At 44.6% G+C, this 23,424-nt stretch overlaps 1 protein-coding gene across 5 annotated transcripts in view; it reads right to left on the minus strand.

Annotated features, from left to right (window-relative positions):
- The window catches only part of LOC117360640 (fibronectin type-III domain-containing protein 3a-like), a 177,552-nt gene extending 157,500 nt beyond the window's left edge, over positions 1–20,052 (minus strand). For 2 of the 5 annotated variants that reach the window (XM_033944726.1, XM_033944722.1), the window contains exon 1: positions 19,915–20,052. The gene's annotated coding sequence lies outside the window, so the exon portion shown is untranslated. Of the gene's footprint in view, positions 1–15,371; positions 15,508–19,686; positions 19,798–19,914 lie in introns of those variants that run through there. The other 3 variants (XM_033944723.1, XM_033944724.1, XM_033944725.1) reach the window with 3 other exon arrangements.
- Between the last annotated feature and the right edge of the window lie 3,372 nt (positions 20,053–23,424).

Below are 23,424 nucleotides of genomic sequence, written 5' to 3' on the forward strand. Positions count from 1 at the left end.
AAACCCACTATTTTAGGTGTAACTGACAACATAGCCTTTACCTCTGATATTGAAACAAAATTTGAAAAATACTGTTCATTGTATTCTGTGAAATCAGAGCTTAAAAGAAATGTGGCTTGTCTCTGGTTAACATGGTCCATATGTAAGAAAATGATAAAGGAAAATGCAGAATTGAAAGAGAAATTAGGAGCCAAAGAGAAGGAATGTGCCTTATTGGAACAGGCAAAAGAGTTTTTAACACAGAATTATTGCTTACGGTACCAGTCAGACTCTTTAAAGGAGCATGTCCAGAAGCAAATAGTTTAGGAAAACCACATGCAAACATAAATTGCAGCTTTGGAAGTACAAGCAAGCCAGGTTCCAGGTTTAAAACATTTAGGGCTCCTTTTATCAAGGCGCGCTAATGGGGTTAGCGTGTCGGACATTTCATCACGCGCTAACCCCCGCAGCAGCCTAAAATCCTAACGCCTCGTCAATGGAGGCGTTGGGTACTAGCGCGGCAGGCAGATTAACATGCAGTATTCCGCGCGTTAAACCGCTACTGTGCCTTTGTAAAAGGACCCCTTAGTTAGGGAGCTCACATTAGACACCCACCCTACATGAAAATGCAGACCCTGCCCATTCAGTACTTAAGAAGAAAATTAAATCAGATGACATCACCCACCTACGAAAGACTGGACTGTTCTGATTGGATGCAATGCCAGGCTCAAGGAAGAGACATAATCCCCAAGTTCCTGCCTTAGGATTGGACAATTGCTCCTGGATTTTGATGCATTATGGGACCAGTTTTCAATCCACCCACATCTATAAAGCCAGAAGATTTACCCATGTTCCGCCCTTTTTCCTTTTCCCTCAGATCACAGTGCTGGACTCTTGATTTTTTTTCCTAGGTATGGCCATGTGCTCAGCTCTCCAACTAGGCCATGCGGTCTCTTCTCCATTTTAAGGACTTTTCTATCAGCAATTGCGAGTAACTTTAATCATTTGGCCTTGAGCAGTATCTTGTCTTGGGGCACAATTTTTCCTTGCTTAAACGATCCTACTTGCTCTACCTGCCTGATTTTATAACTATTCTGCTTGTAAATGTTCCGAGTCTTAGTTCTTGAATAAATATTCACATATATTGTACTTAATACATATTATAGAGCTAAGTTTGAAACAGGCAGAGCTATATATTCTTTCCTCAAATTAATATTTCTTTATAAGATATATTTCTCTCAGTCAGAGGGTGATATATTTTATTGGAGATTTAGCCTAATAAATAGATCCATCCATTTACAAGAAAGAAAAACTATGCAGATATATTGCATCAAAACCTGCCAGATATGCTGCTCATCCCCAACTACTCTAGTAAACTTAAATCCTGAACACTAAAAAATATGAAACAAACAGACACAGGAAATTTGTCATGGCATATTACCTTTATTTGGCGTCTTTCTTTTCCTCAGGGATAAGCAAAGGGCTACTTTAGTAAAAAAAAACTAAAAAACTGCAATATGCTCTACATTTATTAACTGGGTCAGTAAACACTCAGTGCCAAGACAAGCAGTCATAATTTCTATATAGTCATCACATAAAAAAATACATAAATATAAAATAGTTTAGAAAAGAGTAAAAGTTAAAAATAAAAAATAACCCACCTGCATGCTTGTCTATTAAAACATGTTTGTTTGTTTATCTCCCGCCCTTAACCAGGGTGAGTAACAATTTTACATACAAAATAATACATTACATTTCACATACAAATCACATCAACACAACCCTCACTTTAACCAAAATACACACATACAAAGTATAAAAATACAAGTAACATACAAATTGCTTCAACAGCAAGCACTGAAATACATCAGAGTATAAAAATGCCTATGATATACAAGTCACTACCATGACAAGTATCATTAAAACCAATAACACAAAGCAGACCAAGGAATACAACAGTGACCCACACTCTGTACTCAACAGTCACCACTACTGCTCCCTCGAGCACTCTCATACCCCATATTTCATCATACAGAACAAATGTCTTTTCAATATTTTCTTAAAAGTTAATGTGTTCCAATGAATTGCATAAGCTGCAGTTATTGTAGTCTTCTAAACAAAATCTCAGGAAAATGACAGCCATCTGCAAACTGAAAAACAGATGGTCACTCTTTAAGGTGAGGGAAAAAAGCACAGTTACTTACCGTAACAGGTGTTATCCAGGGACAGCAGGCAGATATTCTTGACTGATGGGTGACGGCACCGACGGAGCCCCGGTACGGACAATTTTAGAGTGATTGCACTCTAAGAACTTGGAAAGTTCTAGCAGGCCGCACCGCGCACGCGCGAGTGCCTTCCCGCCCGACAGAGGCGCGCGGTCCCCAGTTAGGATAAGCCAGCTAAGAAGCCAACCCGGGGAGGTGGGTGGGACGCAAGAATATCTGCCTGCTGTCCCTGGATAACACCTGTTACGGTAAGTAACTGTGCTTTATCCCAGGACAAGCAGGCAGCATATTCTTGACTGATGGGTGACCTCCAAGCTAACAAAAAGAGGGATGGAGGGTAGGTTGGCCATTAGGAAAACAAATTTTGCAAAACAGATTGGCCGAAGTGTCCATCCCGTCTGGAGAATGCATCCAGACAATAGTGAGATGTAAAAGTGTGAACTGAGGACCATGTAGCAGCCTTGCAGATTTCCTCAATAGGCGTGGAACGGAGGAAAGCCACAGATGCTGCCATAGCTCTAACTCTATGGGCCGTGACAGAACCTTCCAGTGTCAGTCCGGATTGAGCATAACAAAATGAAATGCACGCTGCAAGCCAATTTGACAACGTACGTTTAGTAACAGGACGTCCTAATTTATTCGGATCAAAGGACAGAAAGAGTTGGGGAGATGATCTGTGGGGCTTAGTACGCTCTAAATAGTAAGCTAGAGCCCGCTTACAGTCCAAAGTATGCAGAGCCTGTTCTCCAGAATGCGAGTGAGGTTTCGGAAAGAAGACAGGCAGAACAATAGATTGGTTGAGATGGAATTCAGAGACAACCTTAGGGAGAAACTTTGGATGTGTACGCAGAACCACCTTGTCATGATGGAAGACTGTAAAAGGTGGATCCGCAACTAGTGCATGTAGTCACTGACCCTCCTGGCAGAGGTAAGAGCAATAAGGAAAAGTACCTTCCAAGTGAGAAACTTGAAAGAAGCGGTAGCCAAAGGTTCAAATGGAGGCTTCATTAAGGCGGAAAGAACTACATTGAGATCCCAGATAACAGGAGGGGCTTTAAGAGGTGGTTTCACATTGAAAAGACCCCGCATGAATCTGGACACCAAGGGATGAGCTGAGAGGAGTTTTCCATGGACTGGCTCATGAAAAGCAGCAATAGCACTAAGGTGGACTCTGATGGAAGTAGACTTGAGGCCAGAGTCAGACAAAGAAAGAAGATAATCCAACAACGTCTCCACTGCAAGGGAAGTGGGATCAAAATGATGAAGAAGACACCAGGAAGAAAATCGAGTCCACTTCTGAAGGTAACATTGCAGAGTGGCCGGTTTCCTGGATGCGTCCAGAATGGAGCGAACGGGCTGAGACAAAAGAGTATCAGTCGAAGTCAGCCCGAGAGATACCAAGCTGTCAGGTGCAGAGACTGGAAGTTGGGATGTAGAAGGGTCTCCTGATGTTGTGTAAGCAGAGAAGGAAACAGTGGAAGAAGAACGGGTTCCCTGGAACTGAGTTGAAGTAGAAGGGAGAACCAATGTTGTCTGGGCCTAAGTGGAGCAATCAGAATCATGGTGGCTCGTTCCCTCTTGAGCTTGAACAAGGTTCTTAACATGAGAGGCAGAGGAGGGAAAGCGTACAGGAACAGATTGGACCAATCGAGGAGAAATGCATCCGCTGCCAGACGGTGGGGAGAGTAGAGTCTGGAGCAGAATAGGGGCAGCTGGTGATTGTGAGGAGCTGCAAAGAGGTCTATCTGAGGAGTGCCCCACTGAGCGAAGATGGACTGTAGAGTTAAAGGATCGAGTGTCCACTCGTGAGGCTGGAGAATTCTGCTGAGCTTGTCTGCCAAGGAATTCTGTTCTCCCTGAATGTAGATAGCTTTCAGGAATAGATGGTGATCTGTGGCCCAAGCCCAAATCTTCTGGGCTTCTTGGCACAAGAGGCGAGAGCCTGTCCCACCCTGCTTGTTGATGTAGTACATTGCAACTTGATTGTCTGTGCACAGCAGGAGGGCTTGAGGAAAGAGAAGATGCTGGAAGGCCTTGAGGGCATAAAACATTGCTCTGAGTTCCAGGAAATGGATGTGATGCTTCATTTCCTGAGCTGTCCAAAGTCCTTGAGTTTGGAACTCGTTCAAATGAGCTCCCCAGGCATAAGGGGAGGCGTCGGTGGTGATGACAAGTTGATGAGGAGGTAGATGGAACAGAAGACCTCTGGAGAGATTTGAGGATATCAACCACCATTGTAGAGACTGACGAAGAGATGATGTTACAGATATGTGACGTGAGCAAGGATCCATCGCTTGGGACCACTGGGTAGCTAGGGTCCATTGAGGAGTGCGCAGGTGAAGACGTGCAAGTGGTGTGACATGAACCGTGGAGGCCATGTGACCCAAGAGTATCATCATTTGCTTGGCAGAGATGGAACGTTGTGGAAGCATCTGCTGACATAGAGATTGAAGCGTTTGAAGACGGTTGGACGGCAGAAACGCTCTCATGAAGACTGTGTCCAAGATTGCTCCAATGAATTGAAGTCTCCGAGTGGGGATGAGATGAGATTTGGGTAGATTGATCTCGAACCCCAGCAAATGTAGAAATAGAATGGTCTGGTTGGTGGCCTGGAGTACTGTCTGAGATGAATTGGCCTTTATTAACCAATCATCCAGGTAAGGAAACACCTGAAGGTGGTGGGAACGTAGAAAAGCAGCCACCACAATCAGACATTTGGTAAACACTCTTGGAGAGGAGGCAAGACCGAAGGGTAGCACCTTGTACTGGTAATGACAACGATTGATCATGAAGCGTAGGTACTGTCTGGAGGCCAGATTGATCGGTATGTGAGTGTATGCTTCTTTGAGATCGAGGGAACATAGCCAGTCGCCTTGATTGAGAAGAGGGTAAAGAGTGGCTAAAGAGAGCATTCTGAATTTCTCTTTGACCAAGCATTTGTTGAGATCGTGAAGATCTAGGATGGGTCTGAGATCTCCTGTTTTTTTGGGAACTAGAAAATAACGGGAGTAGAATCCCTGCCCCTTTTGATCTAGAGGAACTTCCTCTATGGCGTTCAGAAGGAGGAGGGATTGAACCTCCTGAAGAAGGAGTGAAACCTGAGGAGTGTTCAAAGCAGACTCTCTTGGCAGACTTTGGGCAGGAAGTGTCTGAAAGTTGAGAGAGTAGCCGTGGCGGATGATGTTGAGGACCCACTGATCAGAGGTGATGGTTTCCCAACAGCTTATGAAAAGAGTAAGGCGTCCTCCTATGGGCTGCGGAAGGTGGGCGGCAGGATGGAGACTGGCTATGTCCTGGAGAACCAAGTCAAAAGGGTTGAGTGGATTTTTGTGAAGGGAGAGGCTTCACCTGTTGTTGCTGCTGTGCTGGTCTAGCAGCTTGCCTCTGTTGTTGCCTCTGACACCTGGGTTGCTGCGGGGCCTGTGGTAAAGGACGAGCCACAAATCTACGCTGGTAGGCCGACTGTTGGCGAAAAGGCCTGGTAGGTGGGGTTTTCTTTTTCGTTTTAAGGAGAGTGTCCCACCGAGTCTCATGAGTTGAGAGCTTTTGGGTAGTGGAGTCCATGGATTCTCCAAACAGCTCATCCCCCAAGCAAGGTGCATTGGCCAGGCGATCTTGGTGATTAACATCGAGTTCTGAAACTCTAAGCCAGGCCAGTCGCCGCATGGCCACTGACATAGCCGTGGCCCTAGAGGTCAGCTCAAAGGTATCATAGATTGATCTGACCATGAACTTACGAAGTTGTAAGAGCGATGAAGAAGTTTGGTGAAAGGCAGATTTTTTACGGTCAGGGAGGTATTTCTCAAAAGTTGACAAAGTTTGAATGAGATGCTTAAGGTAGAACGAAAAATGGAAAGCATAGTTCCCAGATCTATTAGCTAGCATTGCATTCTGATACAACCGTTTGCCAAACTTATCCATGCCTTACCTTCTCTGCCAGGAGGGACAGAGGCGAACACACTAGCCCCCGTGGATTTCTTTAAAGTAGATTCTACCAGTAAAGACTCATGGGGGAGTTGCGGTTTGTCAAAGCCCGGAATAGGTATGACCTTATATAAGGAGTCCAGTTTGCGAGGAGCTCCTGGAATGGTCAAAGGTGTCTCTAGATTTTTATAGAAAGTCTCTCGCAAAATATCATGGAGAGGCAATTTTAAGAATTCCCTTGGAGGCTGGTCAAAGTCCAGTGCATCGAGAAATGCCTTGGAGTTTTTGGATTGAGCCTCCAAGGGAATAGAGAGAGAGAGTCGCACATCTCTTTGAGAAAAGAGGTGAAAGAAGTTGCATCAGGTTTGGAGGATGGATCTAAACCAGAAGGATCCTCGTCCCCTGACTAACACTCTCCCTCAGAGAGGAAAGGCTCCTCTGAATCACCCCACAGATCAGGGTCCCTCACTTGAAAGCTACGGTCCCGTGACTCCGGTGTGGAGGGTTCTAGGTGTCGAGTTTTGTGAGTCGACTTACCAGACCTCTGAGAAACGGTACCGGGAGATGTTATCGGGCGTGCCGGTGCCGAAGTTTGCACCGCCTGGTGTAAAAATCTCGGTTCCGGAGCTAAAACTGGCATGGATACCGAGGAAGCTGTTTATACCGATACCGACAAAGTGGATGCCGATAAAAGAGGCTGTTCCACTGCCGGTACCGGTAGCTCAGACCGGACCGGGACTGGAAGGCTCGGTGTCAGAAGAGCAGGCAGGAGCTGCTGCAATTGCTCTTTGAGCTGTACTTGCAGGACGGCGGCAATTCGCTCGTCCAGCGAAGGCACCGGTACCGCTTTTTTCTTCTGCGGTACCTTTGGTGCCGCTCTACACTCCGAAGAGGAACCCGAGGTCGAAGGGCTAACCTCAATCGGAGCGGAGCGCTTCTGCGGGCGCCTCGAGGTCGGCAGGATTGGGCTCGCTGCCACTGAGACCGGAGGACGCTCCAGCAGGGAAGGCTTCTTAGCCGGCTTACCTGAGGGATGCGACGCCGGCACGGTGTCGCGCGGCGTCGATGAGGTAGGTGCCGACTGTGTCGGGGCCAAAGTCGGGACCGGTGCCGCTGAATCCGACATCTTGGTACCAAATAAAAGTTGCTGTTGGATCTGGCGGTTTTTTAACGTTCTCTTTTTGAGAGTGGCACAGCGGGTGCAGATGGACGCCCGATGGTCAGGACCCAGGCACTGTAAGCACCAGTTGTGCGGGTCAGTGAGGGAAATGGGCCTTGCGCACCGCTGGCACTTCTTAAAACCAGGTTGGGGGGGCATGAACGTGAAAACGGCTTCTGCCAAATCGAAGGCCGAGGCCTCGATGGTGGCAGCAGGCCCTGCCGGGGCGAACCCGAAAAAGAGAGGAAAAAAAAAAGAAAATTCTTTTTTTTTTTTTTTTATTATTAAAAAAAGAAAAGAAAAAAGGGAAATACAAATTCCAAAAAGGTTTACGCGAGCGGGAAGGCGAATGAGAAAAAAGTTTTCAACAGCCGTTGAAAGTGCGTCTTCTTAGCTCCGCGGAAACTAAAAAACTGGGGACCGCGCGCCTCTGTCGGGCGGGAAGGCACTCGCGCGTGCGCGGTGCGGCCTGCTAGAACTTTCCAAGTTCTTAGAGTGCAATCACTCTAAAATTGTCCGTACCGGGGCTCCGTCGGTGCCGTCACCCATCAGTCAAGAATATGCTGCCTGCTTGTCCCTGGATAAAACACTATACTAGTTGCAGGGGAGTGTGAAAAAAGCTATACTAGTTACAGTTTCAATAACTAAAAGTATACTGAAAAAGAAACTTGAACATATCACTTGTTGCTCAGTTCTTAATCTTTATAGCCTGCATCCTTTTCTTCCATCTGGTCTGCATTTCTGTGGTTCTATTCTCACACTCAACCTAACAGCTGTTTTCAATTATTAACTTCTGTATGGAACCTCCATCACTCCCCACTCATAAGGGCTCAGTAAAACAGGAGGATGTGGTAAATAAAAGGAAAGGGAGGGGAGCACAGACTTGATTGTCTTTTATAGAGTCATGCTGCCAAATTTTAGATACACATAATAGATTCAATATCTACATGCTAAGTTTTAATGTATTGATCTAAATATGAACATGCTTTTAGAGCACATGTGTCAAACACAAGGCCCGTGGGCCGAATTCAGCCCGCCTGGCCTTTTTATGTAACCCGCGGCAACGTTCCCGATCTTCCCCTTTGAGCCCAGCGTGTCTTCCCCTCCGCGCCGGTCTGATGCCGCCGGCGGAAAGTCCACCAGCCTCGGCAGCGAGTCAGCAGTGCTATTCGTGGCTCCACCCTCCTGCCCTCCATCTACCGCGATCCACCCGCGCAGAAACAGGAAGTTGTGCCTCATTGGAGACAGACCACGGCAGGCAAAAAGCAGGAGGAAGAGCCACACACAGCACTCCTGAATCGCCGAGGCCGGCAGATTCCCCAGCCCAGCAGCAACACCAGATCGGCGTGCAGGGAAAGGCATGACGGGCAGTGAAAAGAGCGAGATGAAGGGAGAGAGGTTGGAACCTGAGGTAGTGTGGAGAAAGAGGGAGAACCGTTGGGAAGAGAAAGGGAGAAATGGTGGACCTGGGGGGAGTGAGGCAGGCAGACAGGGGGAGAGATGGGATGGGGGCAGTTGGGAAGAGAAAGGGAGAGTAGTTGAATCTGGAGATGGAAGAGGCTGGAGAAATGTTAGGACTGGGGGTGGAAGGGAGAGAGAGAGATGCAGCATCTCTTTCCATCTCATTGTTCAGCATCAAGGGGAGAGGGAAGAAGAACAACAGAAAAGAGACGGAGCAAAATGTTAGACCAAGAGGAGAGAGAAGGAGAGATAGAAGGAAATAGGAGGCTGGGAAAGGAGTGAGATGGGAAATGGGAGAGCTACAGAATGAGAGAAGATGGAAAATTGATAGGTAGCTGAAAATTTAAAAAGGAGAAGGATGAGAAAGAGGGCAAGATTTGAATGGACAGAGGCAGAAAAGAAAAAAGGAGAAAAGTTGAAAGGGAAAAATCAATATGTTGGAGAAAGGGACTGGAGCAAGAGAAAAGAGCAGAAAAAAAATGGACAGCAGACACTGGAAAGAGAATTAGAAGATAGACAAAATCAGAAAGAGAAACTTGGACCAAAAGCAAAACGACCAGACAACAAAAGATAAAAAAAAATTGTATTTTCTATTTTGTGATTACAATGTCAGATGTGAAATATGTATCATGCCAGAGCTGGTGTTAGACAGCAAGCGTGAACTAGGACCTAAACAAGAGGAAAAATCTTTTTTATTTATTTCGTATATAGCATGGGAATGGAGAGGTTGAATCCCTATACTTCTACTAAGACTAACCCCCTCCTTTGCTGGCGCGCACCGTGGGTTTTGGCACCGGCAATTGATCCAATGCTCACAGGATGCTGGGGCCCATGCTGTGCGTCAGCAAAGGAGGGAGCAAGTATGTTAACAAAAAAAAAAAAATCAGGTCCACGACTCAGCCTGCGTTTTAGATTTCGGCCCCTTATGTGATTTGAGTTTGACACCCCTGCTTTAGAATATACAGTATATCAATCATTATATAAGAACAGGTTAAAACACTGTTTAATGTCACAGATCCTCAGATTGCGCTCACGAGTCTTAAAAATCTGTGCTCAAATCATACAAATTCTTCATAAGTCCCAATATTCAATTTTTCTACTTATTTTCTTTGCATTAATCAATCCGTTTATGCTTCATCGAATCTGAAACTTATTCAATTAACTCATTAACACAACCTCCCCACTGGGAGGTAGTTCTTATAGTGTTTAAACACCATATAAGTGTTAATGAGTTAAATGAAGTTTCAGATTCGATGAAGCATAACCAGATGGATTGATAAATGCAAAGAAAATAAGTAGAAAATTGAATATTGGGACCTGTGAAGAATTCATATGATTCAGCACAGTACAAAATGATATGGTAGGAGAGATGCCCACCTCACCCCCACAGTGTGGTCAGGTCAGGTATCCCCCCTTCGCAACCCCCATTGTCCCCCCATTCCCGTACCTTTAAAATGGGAGGAGGGGTGCCCTGTCAAACCCTCCTGCTCCTCCAGCCTGCTCCCGATGCAATGTGGGCCTTAGGCCCCTCCCCAGTGCATCATGTGATGCACAGGTAAGGTCCTAAGCCCTGATTCGCCCAGGCACCATGGGCTCCTGAACCAATCAGGGATTTCCTTAGGGAGGGGCCCGATTGGGACTTAGGCTCCTCCCTAAGGAAATCTCTCTTGTCGCACATTCAACTGCTGCCTCCTGGGCAAAGTCCCGGACTGTTTCTCCTGCTGAGATCGGTAGGACAGCTACTTGGTCTACTCTCCATACTTTTACAAGGTTCTATAGAGTGAATGTGATGACTAGAGAGGATGCTGCTTTTGGGTCCTCAGTACTGCTGACTCATCTGTCTCTCCCTAGATATCTGCCACTTGTTTGGTACATCGGCTAATGTATGGAATCCCATATTTTTGCTAGAGAATGAAAGATTAGGTTCTTACCTTGCTAATCTTCTTTCTTTTAGAAGACATGGGATTCCGTACAACCCTCCCTGTATGGACTTTTGATTCACCTGATTTCTGCCTCGGACATTGCCAGTGTCTGTCACGAGACGACTTCTCCTGGCTTTAATATTAAGAAGACACTAAATTACAGGAACGTTTCTCCCTTTGGATTCAGGGGTTTTCCTAGTTACACTTAGCAGGTTGGTTCCTAGTTAGTTGTGAGATTGATGTGTTGTGCATTAAGTGTTCACTGCAGTTAATTGTTGTTTGTTTTTCATAAGTTACAGAGCAGAATAGAATATGTTGGTTTGTTGCCGGGGAAGCTCCCCATGCCTCTCCTCCTTTCTTTTATTTCTGTGGAGTTTGATTGCTCTGGTACTAACTGAAGAGGGAACTGTTCTGTAGTGCAGAAGGGGAAGAGTTGGAAGTCTTGAGTGACACCCTTCTGCAAAGTTTACAACTAAGGGGAAGCAACAGCTAATGTACAGAATCCCATGTCTTCTAAAAGAATATCAAGGTAAGAACCTAATCTTTCATTATCATCAGAAAACAAAAATAATCTTGTTTGTGTGTAAATATACTATAGATGGGTATAAAACTGTTGTCTTTATCTTTTAAGATCATATCATTCAGTGTTTTTTCTATGAATCTGCCAAAAAGATTTAGAGTTTTATATCATGAACTGTTAGAATTGTTAGTCTCATCAAGCAGAGAAGACCATTATTCTTGCACAGAGTTTCTTTCTTTGAACTGTACAGACCCCTAAATTCTAGACTTAGGTTTATTTGTACAGGACTTTTACAGATGGAAAAATTCTGCACAAAGTGGATTGTGCATGGAATTTCTACATAGCATGCAAAATTTGGCACTAAGAAATCCTGAGATCAGCAGCATGTGCTAGCCAGAAGTGAAGGAATAATTAGTTTTCTGGTCTGTAGCAGCTGTATTGTTGTGTGCTCAGCCAACATAGGCTGCTGCTCTCTCCTATCTTATTTTGTAGCTAAGACAGAGGAGGGAATTGTTGGGGCTGGATGGAAGAGGAGAGAACTGGAAGTTAAGAAAGGGAAAGGAGGAAGAGAGAGAAGTGTGGAAGTAGGTGGGGGGTATCAGAAGTTAAGAGTAAGTGGGAGAAATTAGAACTGAGGAGGAAGGTAAAGAGAACCTACCAGGTGATTTAACTGGGAGAGAGCTTGTGGTTTGTTTATTTATTTGGTCATGAGCAAACTGGGAGGGTAAGGGGGTTTGAGCCTACAAGAAGAGAAGAGGGCAAGCTATGGAGGTGATTTAGGCTATCCCAAACAAACCTTTACAATACTTTGGCAAATTATGCAGAACTTTAAAATATAAGGACCAAAAAAACTCAACTGTGTTAAAAATACGTCAAACCACTCTCTACTGTATTAACTAAATAACCCACATGCCGTGCATATCAATAGTGAAGGAAAAAGCCTTAGATCTCTGGTGAGTGGTCATCAATAATTTTTATGTGGGGCCACTAAAAACCGAAGTTCTATAGTGGTTTACAATTCTAAAAAATTATAACAAGTTACATACTTAACATCTTATTCTACAACAATTATTATATTAATTATACCATCACATCCATAGGACCTACCCCAAATATAATAATCATGTAATTGCACCCATCATTATCAAATCCACTCATCTATATATATATATATATATATATATATATATAAAATCGGAGGTGTGTATGTGTGTGTGTATGTGTCGCGATCACGCAAAAACGGCTTGACCGATTTGAACGAAATTTGGTATGCAGATCCCTCACTACCTGGGATGATATGTTCTGGGGGTCTCGCGGCCCACCTACACACGTGGGCGGAGCTACAAACAGAAAATCAGATTTCACCCATTCATGTCAATGGAAAAAAATGTAAAAAGCTGCCAACGCAAAAACGGCTTGCCCAATTTGAACGAAACTTGGTATGCAGATCCCTCACTACCTGGGGTGATATGTTCTGGGGGTCTCGCGGCCCACCTGCACACGTGGGCGGAGCTACAAACAGAAAATCAGATTTCACCCATTCATGTCAATGGAAAAAATGTAAAAAGCTGCCAACGCAAAAACGGCTTGCCCGATTTGAACGAAACTTGCTATGCTGATCCCTCACTACCTGGGGTGATATGTTCTGTGGGTCTCGTGGCCCACCTGCACACGTGGGCGGAGCTACAAACAGAAAATCTGATTTCACCCATTCAAGTCAATGGAAAAAATGTAAAAAGCTGTGGGACCGATTTGAACGAAACTTGGTATGCAGATCCCTCACTACCTGGGTGATATGTTCTGGGGGTCTCGCGGCCCACCTGCACACGTGGGCGGAACTACAAACAGAAAATCATATTTCACCCATTCAAGTCAATGGAAAAAATGTAAAAAGCTGTGGGACCGATTTGAACGCAAATTGGTATGCAGATCCCTCACTACCTGGGGTGATATGTTCTGGGGGTCTCGTGGCCCACCTGCACACGTGGGCGGAGCTACAAACAGAAAATCAGATTTCACCCATTCACGTCAATGGAAAAAATGTAAAAAGCTGTGGGGCCGATTTGAACGAAACTTGGTATGCAGATCCCTCACTACCTGGGGTGATATGTTCTGGGGGTCTCGCTGCCCACCTGCACATGTGGGCGGAGCTACAAACAGAAAATCAAATTTCACCCATTCAAGTCAATGGAAAAAATGTAAAAAGCTGTGGGACCGATTTGAACGAAACTTGGTATGCAGATCCCTCACTACCTGGGGTGATATGTTCTGGGGGTCTCGCGGCCCACCTGCACACGTGGGCGGAGCTACAAACAGAAAATCTGATTTCACCCATTCAAGTCAATGGTAAAAATGTAAAAAGCTGTGGGACCGATTTGAACGAAACTTGATATGCAGATCCCTCACTACCTGGGGTGATATGTTCTGGGGGTCTCGCGGCCCACCTGCACACGTGGGCGGAGCTACAAACAGAAAATCAGATTTCACCCATTCAAGTCAATGGAAAAAATGTAAAAAGCTGTGGGACCGATTTGAACGAAACTAGGTATGCAGATCCCTCACTACCTGGGGTGATATGTTCTGGGGGTCTCGTGGCCCACCTGCACACATGGGCGGAGCTACAAACAGAAAATCTGATTTCACCCATTCAAGTCAATGGGAAAAATGTAAAAAGCTGTGGGACCGATTTGAACGAAACTTGATATGCAGATCCCTCACTACCTGGGGTGATATGTTCTGGGGGTCTTGCGGCCCACCTGCACACGTGGGCGGAGCTACAAACAGAAAATCAGATTTCACCCATTCATGTCAATGGAAAAAATGTAAAGAGCTGCTATTCTCACAGTAATTCAAAAACGGCTTGACCGATTTGACCGAAACTTGGTATGCAGATCCCTCACTACCTGGGGTGATATGTTCTGGGGGTCTCGCGGCCCACCTGCACACGTGGGCGGAGCTACAAACAGAAAATCAGATTTCACCCATTCATGTCAATGGAAAAAATGTAAAAAGCTGCCATTCTCACAGTAATTCCAACTACCTGGGGTGATATGTCCTGGGGGTCTCGCGGCCCACCTGCACACGTGGGCGGAGCTACAAACAGAACATCAGATTTCACCCATTCATGTCAATGGAAAAAATGTAAACAGCTGCCATTCTCACAGTAAATCTAAAACGGCTTGACCGATTTGAACGAAACTTGGTATGCAGATCCCTCACTACCTGGGGTGATATGTTCTGGGGGTCTCGCGGCCCACCTGCACACGTGGGCGGAGCTACAAACAGAAAATCAGATTTCACCCATTCATGTCAATGGAAAAAATGTAAACAGCTGCCATTCTCACAGTACATCAAAAACGGCTTGACCGATTTAACTTGGTATGCAGATCCCTCACTACCTGGGGTGATATGTTCTGGGGGTCTCTCGGCCCACAACTCTATGTTGCTTGCTCAAGGGTGGGTTCACCCAACAATTTATATGTTCTTGCTCCTGGAGGTGAAACTAAAAATGTTGTTTATAATCACGTTTTGCGTTAGTTGTATTGTATTCATTTTGTCAAATATTTCACATTATAATTTGAATATTGTACTTTTTATTAAGCTGTAAAAAAATAATTTCATTCACCACTATAAAGTATCTTTATTTGAATCCATTTACAGTTTTATTGCTATAATTAAATACCCGTGCAACGCCGGGGCATCAGCTATATATATATATATAAAATCGGATGTATGTATATATGTTCCAGCATAACTCCAAAACGCATGGACAGATTTCAACCAAACTTGGTATACATATCAATTGCTATCTGGGAAAAAAATACTGTGGGGGTGGGAAGGGGATGACATGTAAAGACTCATCGAAAAAGACAGATATTGCTTTGACCAATGGTGTGAAGCTTGGGGAATGATGTCACACAGTCAGAATGATGTCACAGTCAACAGTATATAAGGAAGTGCCGCTGTGGTGTGGTTAAGCCGAAACTGAAAATTTGTGTGATGTTAATCCTCAAGTGAATGTTCCTGAAAGGAATTTATATCCGGGCAACGCCGGGTGATCAGCTAGTTAACTATATAATGATCTCAATAAATAGATGTTATCCAGACCATTCTGACTCACCATGTTATAGCGTTAAATCCACAATACAAAAGTTTTCAGTAAAAAGCCACATTTTCAATACCTTATGAAAACCCAGGTAACTTTCCAGCAATTGCAATTCAATTGGCAGCTTATTTCACAAGTTACGTCCAGCATAACAGAATGATCTTTTCTGTGTTCCAGTCACTCACTTTATCCAATGATAACTGAAGCAAGTTCTGAGATGAATGTAGAACACGTGTTAGAACATATTTACTCAATTATCTGATAAATACTATGGGACATTCCATTTCAAAACTTTAAATACCAAACATACAATTTTAAAAGTAATTTGTCCTGCAATAGGCAACTAATATAAATTAACTAATATAGGTGTAACATAGTCCGATTTCTTTTTTTGCAGTTAGCAATTTAGCAGCAGTATTTTGCACTAGTTGCAATCTTGCTAAACAATTCTTACTGAATCCATTGTAAAAGGGTTTCTAATAAGCTGAAGAAAAGCCACCAAATATCTTTCCATATAAGGTACTGCTGACCAGTGTGTGTCAATGACCTCCATCCCCACCAGCCCACCTTCAAACTTCATGGGGGGGGGGGTTTCTTCAAGGTTGTGAGCATTTCCAAATGCGTTCTCTTTTGTCTAATGAGCAGTGCCTTGTCCTTCAAGCATGCAAATATTCCCTCCATCCATTTTTTTGTTTCTGTTCCAAGCTGGGTAGAGAGGTAGAATAGCAGGAAAAAAAGGGATAAATACAATGGGAGTCATCATTGGCCCCTGGACCTTGCATTGGAGAACACAGCTCTACCTCAAAATCATCATAAATATAAAAAATCTTCACTGTTTATATTGAACAAGACTAAACTACTACCCTAAAAAACATGAATTGTAATTATATCATAGCAATGTCCCCCCCAGTGTTTCGTGGTAAGCACCACTTCATCAGGGCTATGGAAGGAAGACACTGCCACAGAATTGTCCCCGTAGCTCTGATGAAGTGGTTGTCTACTATTAGGGATACAAGGACAGTAGGATTAGCAGTCAGGGGAGGGGGGGCGGCACGAGTTGTATTTGGAGGGGAAGTACGGAAGACTGTTAATGTACCTATATTTAGGTGCTGAGAAGCCTATTCTATAAAAGAAAGTAGGCACCTGTTTTACTTTTCAGAATACTAATAAAAGTTTAGATGCAAGCAAGGGGGCATGTGGAGCATGGGCAGCTGTATAAGTCACATCTTGAGTGTTATGGGGAGTTCTGCTTACCATTGGTAATGGTATAAACTGACCCTTTGTCCCTAGTCTATAAGTATAGAGTTCTGCTTACCCCCATCTCCAAAAAAAAAGTACAGTAAAGCTTGGTTTGTAAGTATAATTCGTTCCAGAAGCATGCTTGTAATCCAAAGCACTCATATATCAAAGCAAATAATGGAAACTGAGACGATTCGTTCCAGAACCCAAAAATTTTAATATAAAATACTATACATACTCGTATTGCAAGACTTTGCTCGTTTAGAACACTCACTACACTCTTGCAGTGGCAGAGAGAGAAGAACTATCGGCTCAGTTGTGATGATGTGACGCGTATATACTTTATGTACTCGTATTGCAAGACCTCGCTTGTTTAGAACAGTCACTCCACTCTTGCAGTGGCAGAGAGAGAACCATCAGCTCATTTGTGATGTGTGTATATTACATGTACTGTACTTGTATTGCAAGACATTGTTTGTATATCAAGTTAAAATTTAATAAAATGTTTTTTTTTGTCTTGCAAAACACAAACCAAGTTACCTGCAATCCAAGGTTTTACTGTATAGCTGAATTAAAAAATGTTCTGAAAAGGGCAACAGCGATTGGGAAGGTCTGTTAACTGCATTCCCCCTCTCCAATACCTTTTAAACATTTTTGTTCTTCAACAGTAATCAGCAAGAACTCCTACTCACCGCTCGTGCAAACCCAAGCCTTACCTCTGACATGACATAACTAACTGATAACACAGAAATATCTATTCTGCCCCCACCCCACTCCCACTGCATAAAAATGTTTAGGGCTTATTTTGCGTACAGATCCATAAATTTCCGCAGGATGAATGATAAGCACAGTAAGCATATGCTAGCATTTACTGCAGCTGCATTAACCAAACCCCAAAGAAAGATTGCTTCACATTTCCAAGAAGCCCCTACACTTCAGCACACGTTTCAAATTATATAACACAATCTTCACAATATAATAATATGGTTTAATTCAGCTAGAGTCTCTTTTTAAAAAAAATTATATTTGTACCATACTGTAAGTTTTTTACACTTTTGGAATTAATACTTATCCTTCAAGACTGCAGTTCAGACTTTGCACCACTGTAAGGTTGTACGACATTCTCATATGTGGCTTACTACCCAAATTACTTAGGGGTCCTTTTACTAAGCTGCAGTAAAAAAATGGAAGCAATTATAGGGTGACTTGAGTTAAAAAAAAAAAAAAAAAAAAGTGCCAACTCCAACCAAACAAAAATGATACTACAGTAGACTCTCAGTTAACCGGCAATCATGGGGATTGGTAGATGCTGGATAAATGTAGTTTCTGGTTGCTTGAGAGTTACTAACTCACCCCCCTCCCCCCCCCCCAAGGCTGCTATCCTCCACTACAAATCCCCCTCTGAGGACACCGGAACTACTCTCCTCCCTTTGCGCCCAAGGTGATTAGAGCTGCTGTCCACCTCCTCTTCCCACTGACCAGAAATGTGCTTATCATAAGCATGCCAGTGCTGAAAGAGCCCGACGCCGATATTCTACCCTGGGTCGCTGTGGAACCTTGATCATCTGCGCATGCTCATGACTTCCAGCTCCCTCTCTCTGAGAATCTCGTACATGTCAACCACACTTAGGCGCCGCTAAGTGCAATTCTGTAATGGGTGCCTAAATTAAAACTTAGGGCTCCTTTCACTAAGCTGCGATAGCGGTTTTAGCGTGCACTTAACGCGCGCTGAATTACCACGCATGCTAGACCTTAACACCAGCATTGAGCTGGCACTAGTTCTAGCCGCATAGCGCGGGTTTAGCACAAGCTAAAATCCTGCGTGCGCTAAAAACGCTATCACAGCTTAGTAAAAGGAGCCCTTAGGCACCTGAAATGTAGAAAAGAGTTTTAAAAGCCTACATTATAAGTGTCTAAGTCCTTTAGAAAATCATGTCTACTGACGCCCGTCTTTCCCCACCCCTAAAACACACCTACTTTGGTGTCAGGCACCATGCGATAGGTGTGATTCTACAAAATATAGGTACCTATCACCCAATTAAATTCTGATTTGTTTTAAATTATGAGCTTGTCAAAGCTCATTATTGAAGCCAATTTACTATTTAACCCCTCCTTTACTAAAGCGTAGCGCAGGTTTTGGCACCGGCAGTAACTGTTCCAATGTTCATAGGAATTCTATGAGCGTTGGAGCAGTTACCACTGCTAAAACCCACGCTACACATTAGTAAAGGAGGGGGTAAGTTAGGCACCTATTTATTTAAGCACCTAACTTTAGATGCCTCTTATAGAACTTCCCCCCAAATGTATATTTTTTTCAGTTTATTTAGCAGCGATACTGTATTGTGGTACAGAAGATGGCTTATTTGGAAATAACTTTCACCTTTTTATTGATAGCTCAAGGCAAATTGCATTTTAGATATGTTAGATATTTTCTCTATCCTCAAAGGACTTACAAAGTAAGGGGGGGGGGTGGTCTTATCTGCTCAACAAGTATAATTTTAAAAAGGGGCAAAATTTGTCACTTGTACTAAGACTCTTATACAATATATGCAAACAGAGCCTAATTTTCTTAATATATTAATATTCTCTGGTAGGAAACTAACTACAGTACAGTATATGTATTTTCACTATGCCTAGCACGACTTGCAAAGAAATCAATTTATGTCAAGGAAAGGCAAAGAAAATAAATTTGTAACTCTGAAAGAAACCTTAAAGCTAATGGCTGAATCCAACCAGAAAAATAAGTTTTCCTTTATTTTCTCATGTGCAACAGCAGCGAAGGCACCAAACCTTTTGGGGTTCCCACTGGCTCTACCAACCAAATATGAACGGTAAGCACGGCATTACAGAACAACAACAAACTTGGAGGCCGAAGTAACAAGAGTGCAGACAGTTTAGTACAAAGCTTAGCCCGGCTTCAGTGCCCAGTTTTGTGCCCGATTATTGTTGACTAGTGAACTATTTTACGCACAGGGCAACTGTGGGTGCAAAGAAATCAGCGCCGTGCTCGTTTAATCCCAGGGGGATTAAATGCAAAATGACCACGTTGGCAATAGCAGGATTAACAGGAAACACCAAGCCGACGAAACCATAAGCAGCAGGCTCAACTGCAGAACTTTAACGCGCAGAATGTGCGTCTCAGATACGCATACCAAAAGGGCAAGCTCCTCCAGGATCCGCTACAATCTCTGTACTAAATCTCGATTCTTCATAGATGCCAAGTCGCCCGCGTTCAGCCGCCCTCGCGCTCTCACAGGCCGAGCATCCTTCTTCAAACGCTTTCGGAGACCAGCCTCCCCTCCCCGTGGTCTGAAACTTTGCTTCTCTCTTACACCAAATATCTCCCCCCCCAAATATCCATCCTACCGCTAAACTCATACCTGCGGTCACCCACCACGAATCCCGTAGCTTGTCTTGTCTTAGCCAGTGCCCCGTTCCCTCTGACACAACTTCTCTTCCTCGGATTCGTCCCGCCTTGCCGGAAACAGGAAGTTGCGTCGAAGGAGGGCGGGGCACCGGAGAAGGAAAGCGGTGGGACTTGTCGGGGGAAATAAGTTGGGAACTTGTAGAAAGCTGCACGGGAACTGTGTTTGTGGGAATAGAAGCTGTTGCGTCGGGGTTCCCGTGGGAGTGTCCGAGCATGTCAGTAACCACCTACCAGTGGCGTACCTAGCATATGTGACACCCGGGGCCCATCATTTTTTTGACACCCCCCCCCATCTATATGAAAAACATGATTTTTAGTAACAATCCACATATCGCACAACAAGAGTGTACCTAGGAAAAAGCAGCATCTTAAACACTGCAGTGAGCACTAGAACACCAACACATACATTGTAAAACTAAACAAGCCAGATCCCGCACAGTCAATTGATCCTGTAGTCAATGCCAACTGAAAACTATGTTCTTTTCATATACACAGAACAGAGATACACCCTCGCCCAATATGGAATAATCATAAACTAAAAATAGAAATATGTAGACAAAAGTTAAACTGAACCGCCAAGAACCCAGACCCTGGATACAATGCAACACCACAAAAACAGTAACACATGTCCTCTAATACAGTGCAAAATATAAAGATAGTAGATGTAAATTTGAAAAAACTGATACATAACAATCACCACTTTACAAATTAACAAATAAAAATAAAACAAATAATGAGAAATAAAAAAAATACAATTTTATTGGACTAATCCCCGTAAGCTCGGTCCCCATCCCCGCAAACCACCTGATTCCATCCACACAAGCCTTGAATTGTTTATATTAAAGTATAAAAAGGAACAATATTCTGTACAATTGTCAATTTATAAATCAGTGTCTTCTCCCCACTCTCTCTTCCCCATTTCCCTTCAGTGTCCTCAGCCCACTCTTTCTCCATTTTCCTTCAGCGCACGCACATAAAAACAAGCAAGTAATTTTATATCATTTTCATTCTATTCATTCATAGAAATTAAACTCTAAATAATGCCAGTCATATAACAAAACATAAGAACATAAGACTTGCCGCTGCTGGGTCAGACCATGATTTTACAAAAATAATTCCCTGCACAGTGAAGCCTGCAAGGATTACTAGATGTCTTTCAGCAGCTCCCCTCCCTCCCTCCCCCTTACCTTTGTGGCCAAGTCAAAATGATCTACCAACAATAAAATTTTAAAAACACAAAGCACGCTGTACGTAGAGACAATGTTAATTATCATTTATATTCCACGGGTTTTCAAAGAGGTCAAGGCAGATGACTTATGCAATGTCACCTCAATAACAACTATACAAAAGTAGACAAATATTCCCCCTCCCTTTTTACTAAACCGTGATAGCGTTTTTTAGCGCAGGGAGCTGCACTGAATGCCCCACGCTGCTCTCGACGCTCATAGGCTCCCTGCGCTAAAAAAACGCTATTGCGGTTTAGTAAAAGGGGGCCATAGTGCAAAATATAGACAGCATATATAAATTCTCAAAACAGACACATTTTGATCACTAAATTGAAAATAAAATCATTTTTCTTACCTTTGGTAATTTCATCAGTCTCTGGTTGCACTTTATTCTTCTGATTGTGCATCCAATATGTCTTCCCTTCTTTCAGCCTCCTGTATGCTTCCTCTCTTTCAGACCTCATTCCCTCCCCAAACTTTTTCTTTGTTTCACCCTGCCCCTTTCTTTCTTTTTCTCTCTCCATACCCCCTTTCTTTCTGTATGTCTGGTTTTCTCTCTCTCTCCGTGTCCCATTTCTTTCTTTGTTTCACCCTGCCCCCTTCTTTCTTTTTCTCTCTCCATACCCCATTTCGTTCTGTATGTCTGTCTTTCTCTCTCTCTCCGCGCCCCATTTTTCTTAGTTTCACCCTGCCCCCTTTCTTTCTTTCTGGCTCCCTGTCCCCCCCCTTTCTCTCTTTCTCCCTGCCCTCCCCTATGCCACCACCATTGGGGAAATGCTGCCACCGCCACTGGGGAATAGACTGCCACTGCCGCCATCGAGAACAGGCCGGCGCCGAGTTCGCCCTGCTTCTCTTCCCCGCGGGGCCGACCAACTCTCGCCACCCAACGTCAATTCTAATGTCGGAGAGGACGTTCTGGGCCAGCCAGGCAGCGATTGGCTGGCCCAGAATGTCCTCTCCAACGTCAGAATTGACGCGGGTGGCGAGAGTTGGTCAGCCCCACAGGGAAAAGCAGGGAGAACTCGGCGCCGGCCTTTTCCCGATGGCGGCGGTGGCACTCAAATGGCTAAAGAGACGCAGTTTGCCGGCCTAGGGAGAACACTTGAGGGTGGCCAGCTGTGCACCCCCTTGGGGCATAAACCCGGGGCGGACCGCCCCCACCCCACTCTCACCTTGGTATGCCACTGTCTGTACCTCACTCCCTCCCTTTGAGCAAAAATTCTCCTTTCTTCTATTCCCCGTGTACACAGCCATCTCTTTCCCTCCCTTCCTCTTTCCCAAGTCCATGCCTTCTGTGTCCAAAAACGCATTCCCTCCCCCACCTCAGCATCTCTTTCCCTCCCTTCCTCTCTCCCAAGTCCATGCCTTCTGTGTCCAAAAACGCATTTCCTCCCCCACCTCAGCATCTCTTTCCTTCCCTTCCTCTCTCCCAAGTTCATGCCTTCTGTGTCCAAAAACCCATTCCATCGCCCACCTCAGCATCTCTTTCCCTTCCTTCCTCTCCCAAGTTCATGCCTTGTGTCCAAAACGCACTCCCTCCCCCCTTTTGTGTTCCGAGTTTGCCTCCCAGCCCATCTTAGCAACTTTCTCAGCAAAATGTAGCTCGGGCCGCGAGCCTTGTCTTCTATTCCTGCCTGTCCTGCCGCGCATACATAGCCGACCGGAAGTCTTCCCTGACGTCAGCGCTGACGTCGGAGGGCAGGCTTTGCTTAAGCCCTCCCTCCGACGTCAGTGCTGACATCGGGGAAGACTTCCGATCAGCTATATGTGACCGGCAGGGCAGGTAGGAGCAGAAGACGAACCTCGTGGCTCGAGTTATATTTAAACCCGCGGGTCCCCCGTCGTCTTCGTTCAGCTTTCTCTCCTGTGCACCCCCTTGGGGCGTGCACCCGGGGCGGACCTCCCCCCCCGCCCCCCCTCCTCTAGGTACGCTACTGCCACCTACCTACCCATCCACCCACGGGGCTTCTCCAAAACGTCCAAGTGCTGTCTCCTCCCTTCAATAATTCAGTGCAGCCATGCCATTTCTTCCATTAATTTTTCATATACACACAATATAATTTTATTAACCACACATAATGGTAACCACAAAATTAAACTCTTCTCTCCATCCCCATGTGCAATTTTCCCTCTCTCTCACTTCCACCATCTCTTTCTCTGCTTCCATCCCTTACTGTAAAGGGAGTGGGGAAAGAGAGAGGGATCCAGGGTGCATCTCTAAATCCTCCTACTGCCAC

The sequence above is a fragment of the Geotrypetes seraphini genome, chromosome 5 (genome assembly GCF_902459505.1).
Source record: "Geotrypetes seraphini chromosome 5, aGeoSer1.1, whole genome shotgun sequence".
Taxonomy (NCBI): domain Eukaryota; kingdom Metazoa; phylum Chordata; class Amphibia; order Gymnophiona; family Dermophiidae; genus Geotrypetes; species Geotrypetes seraphini.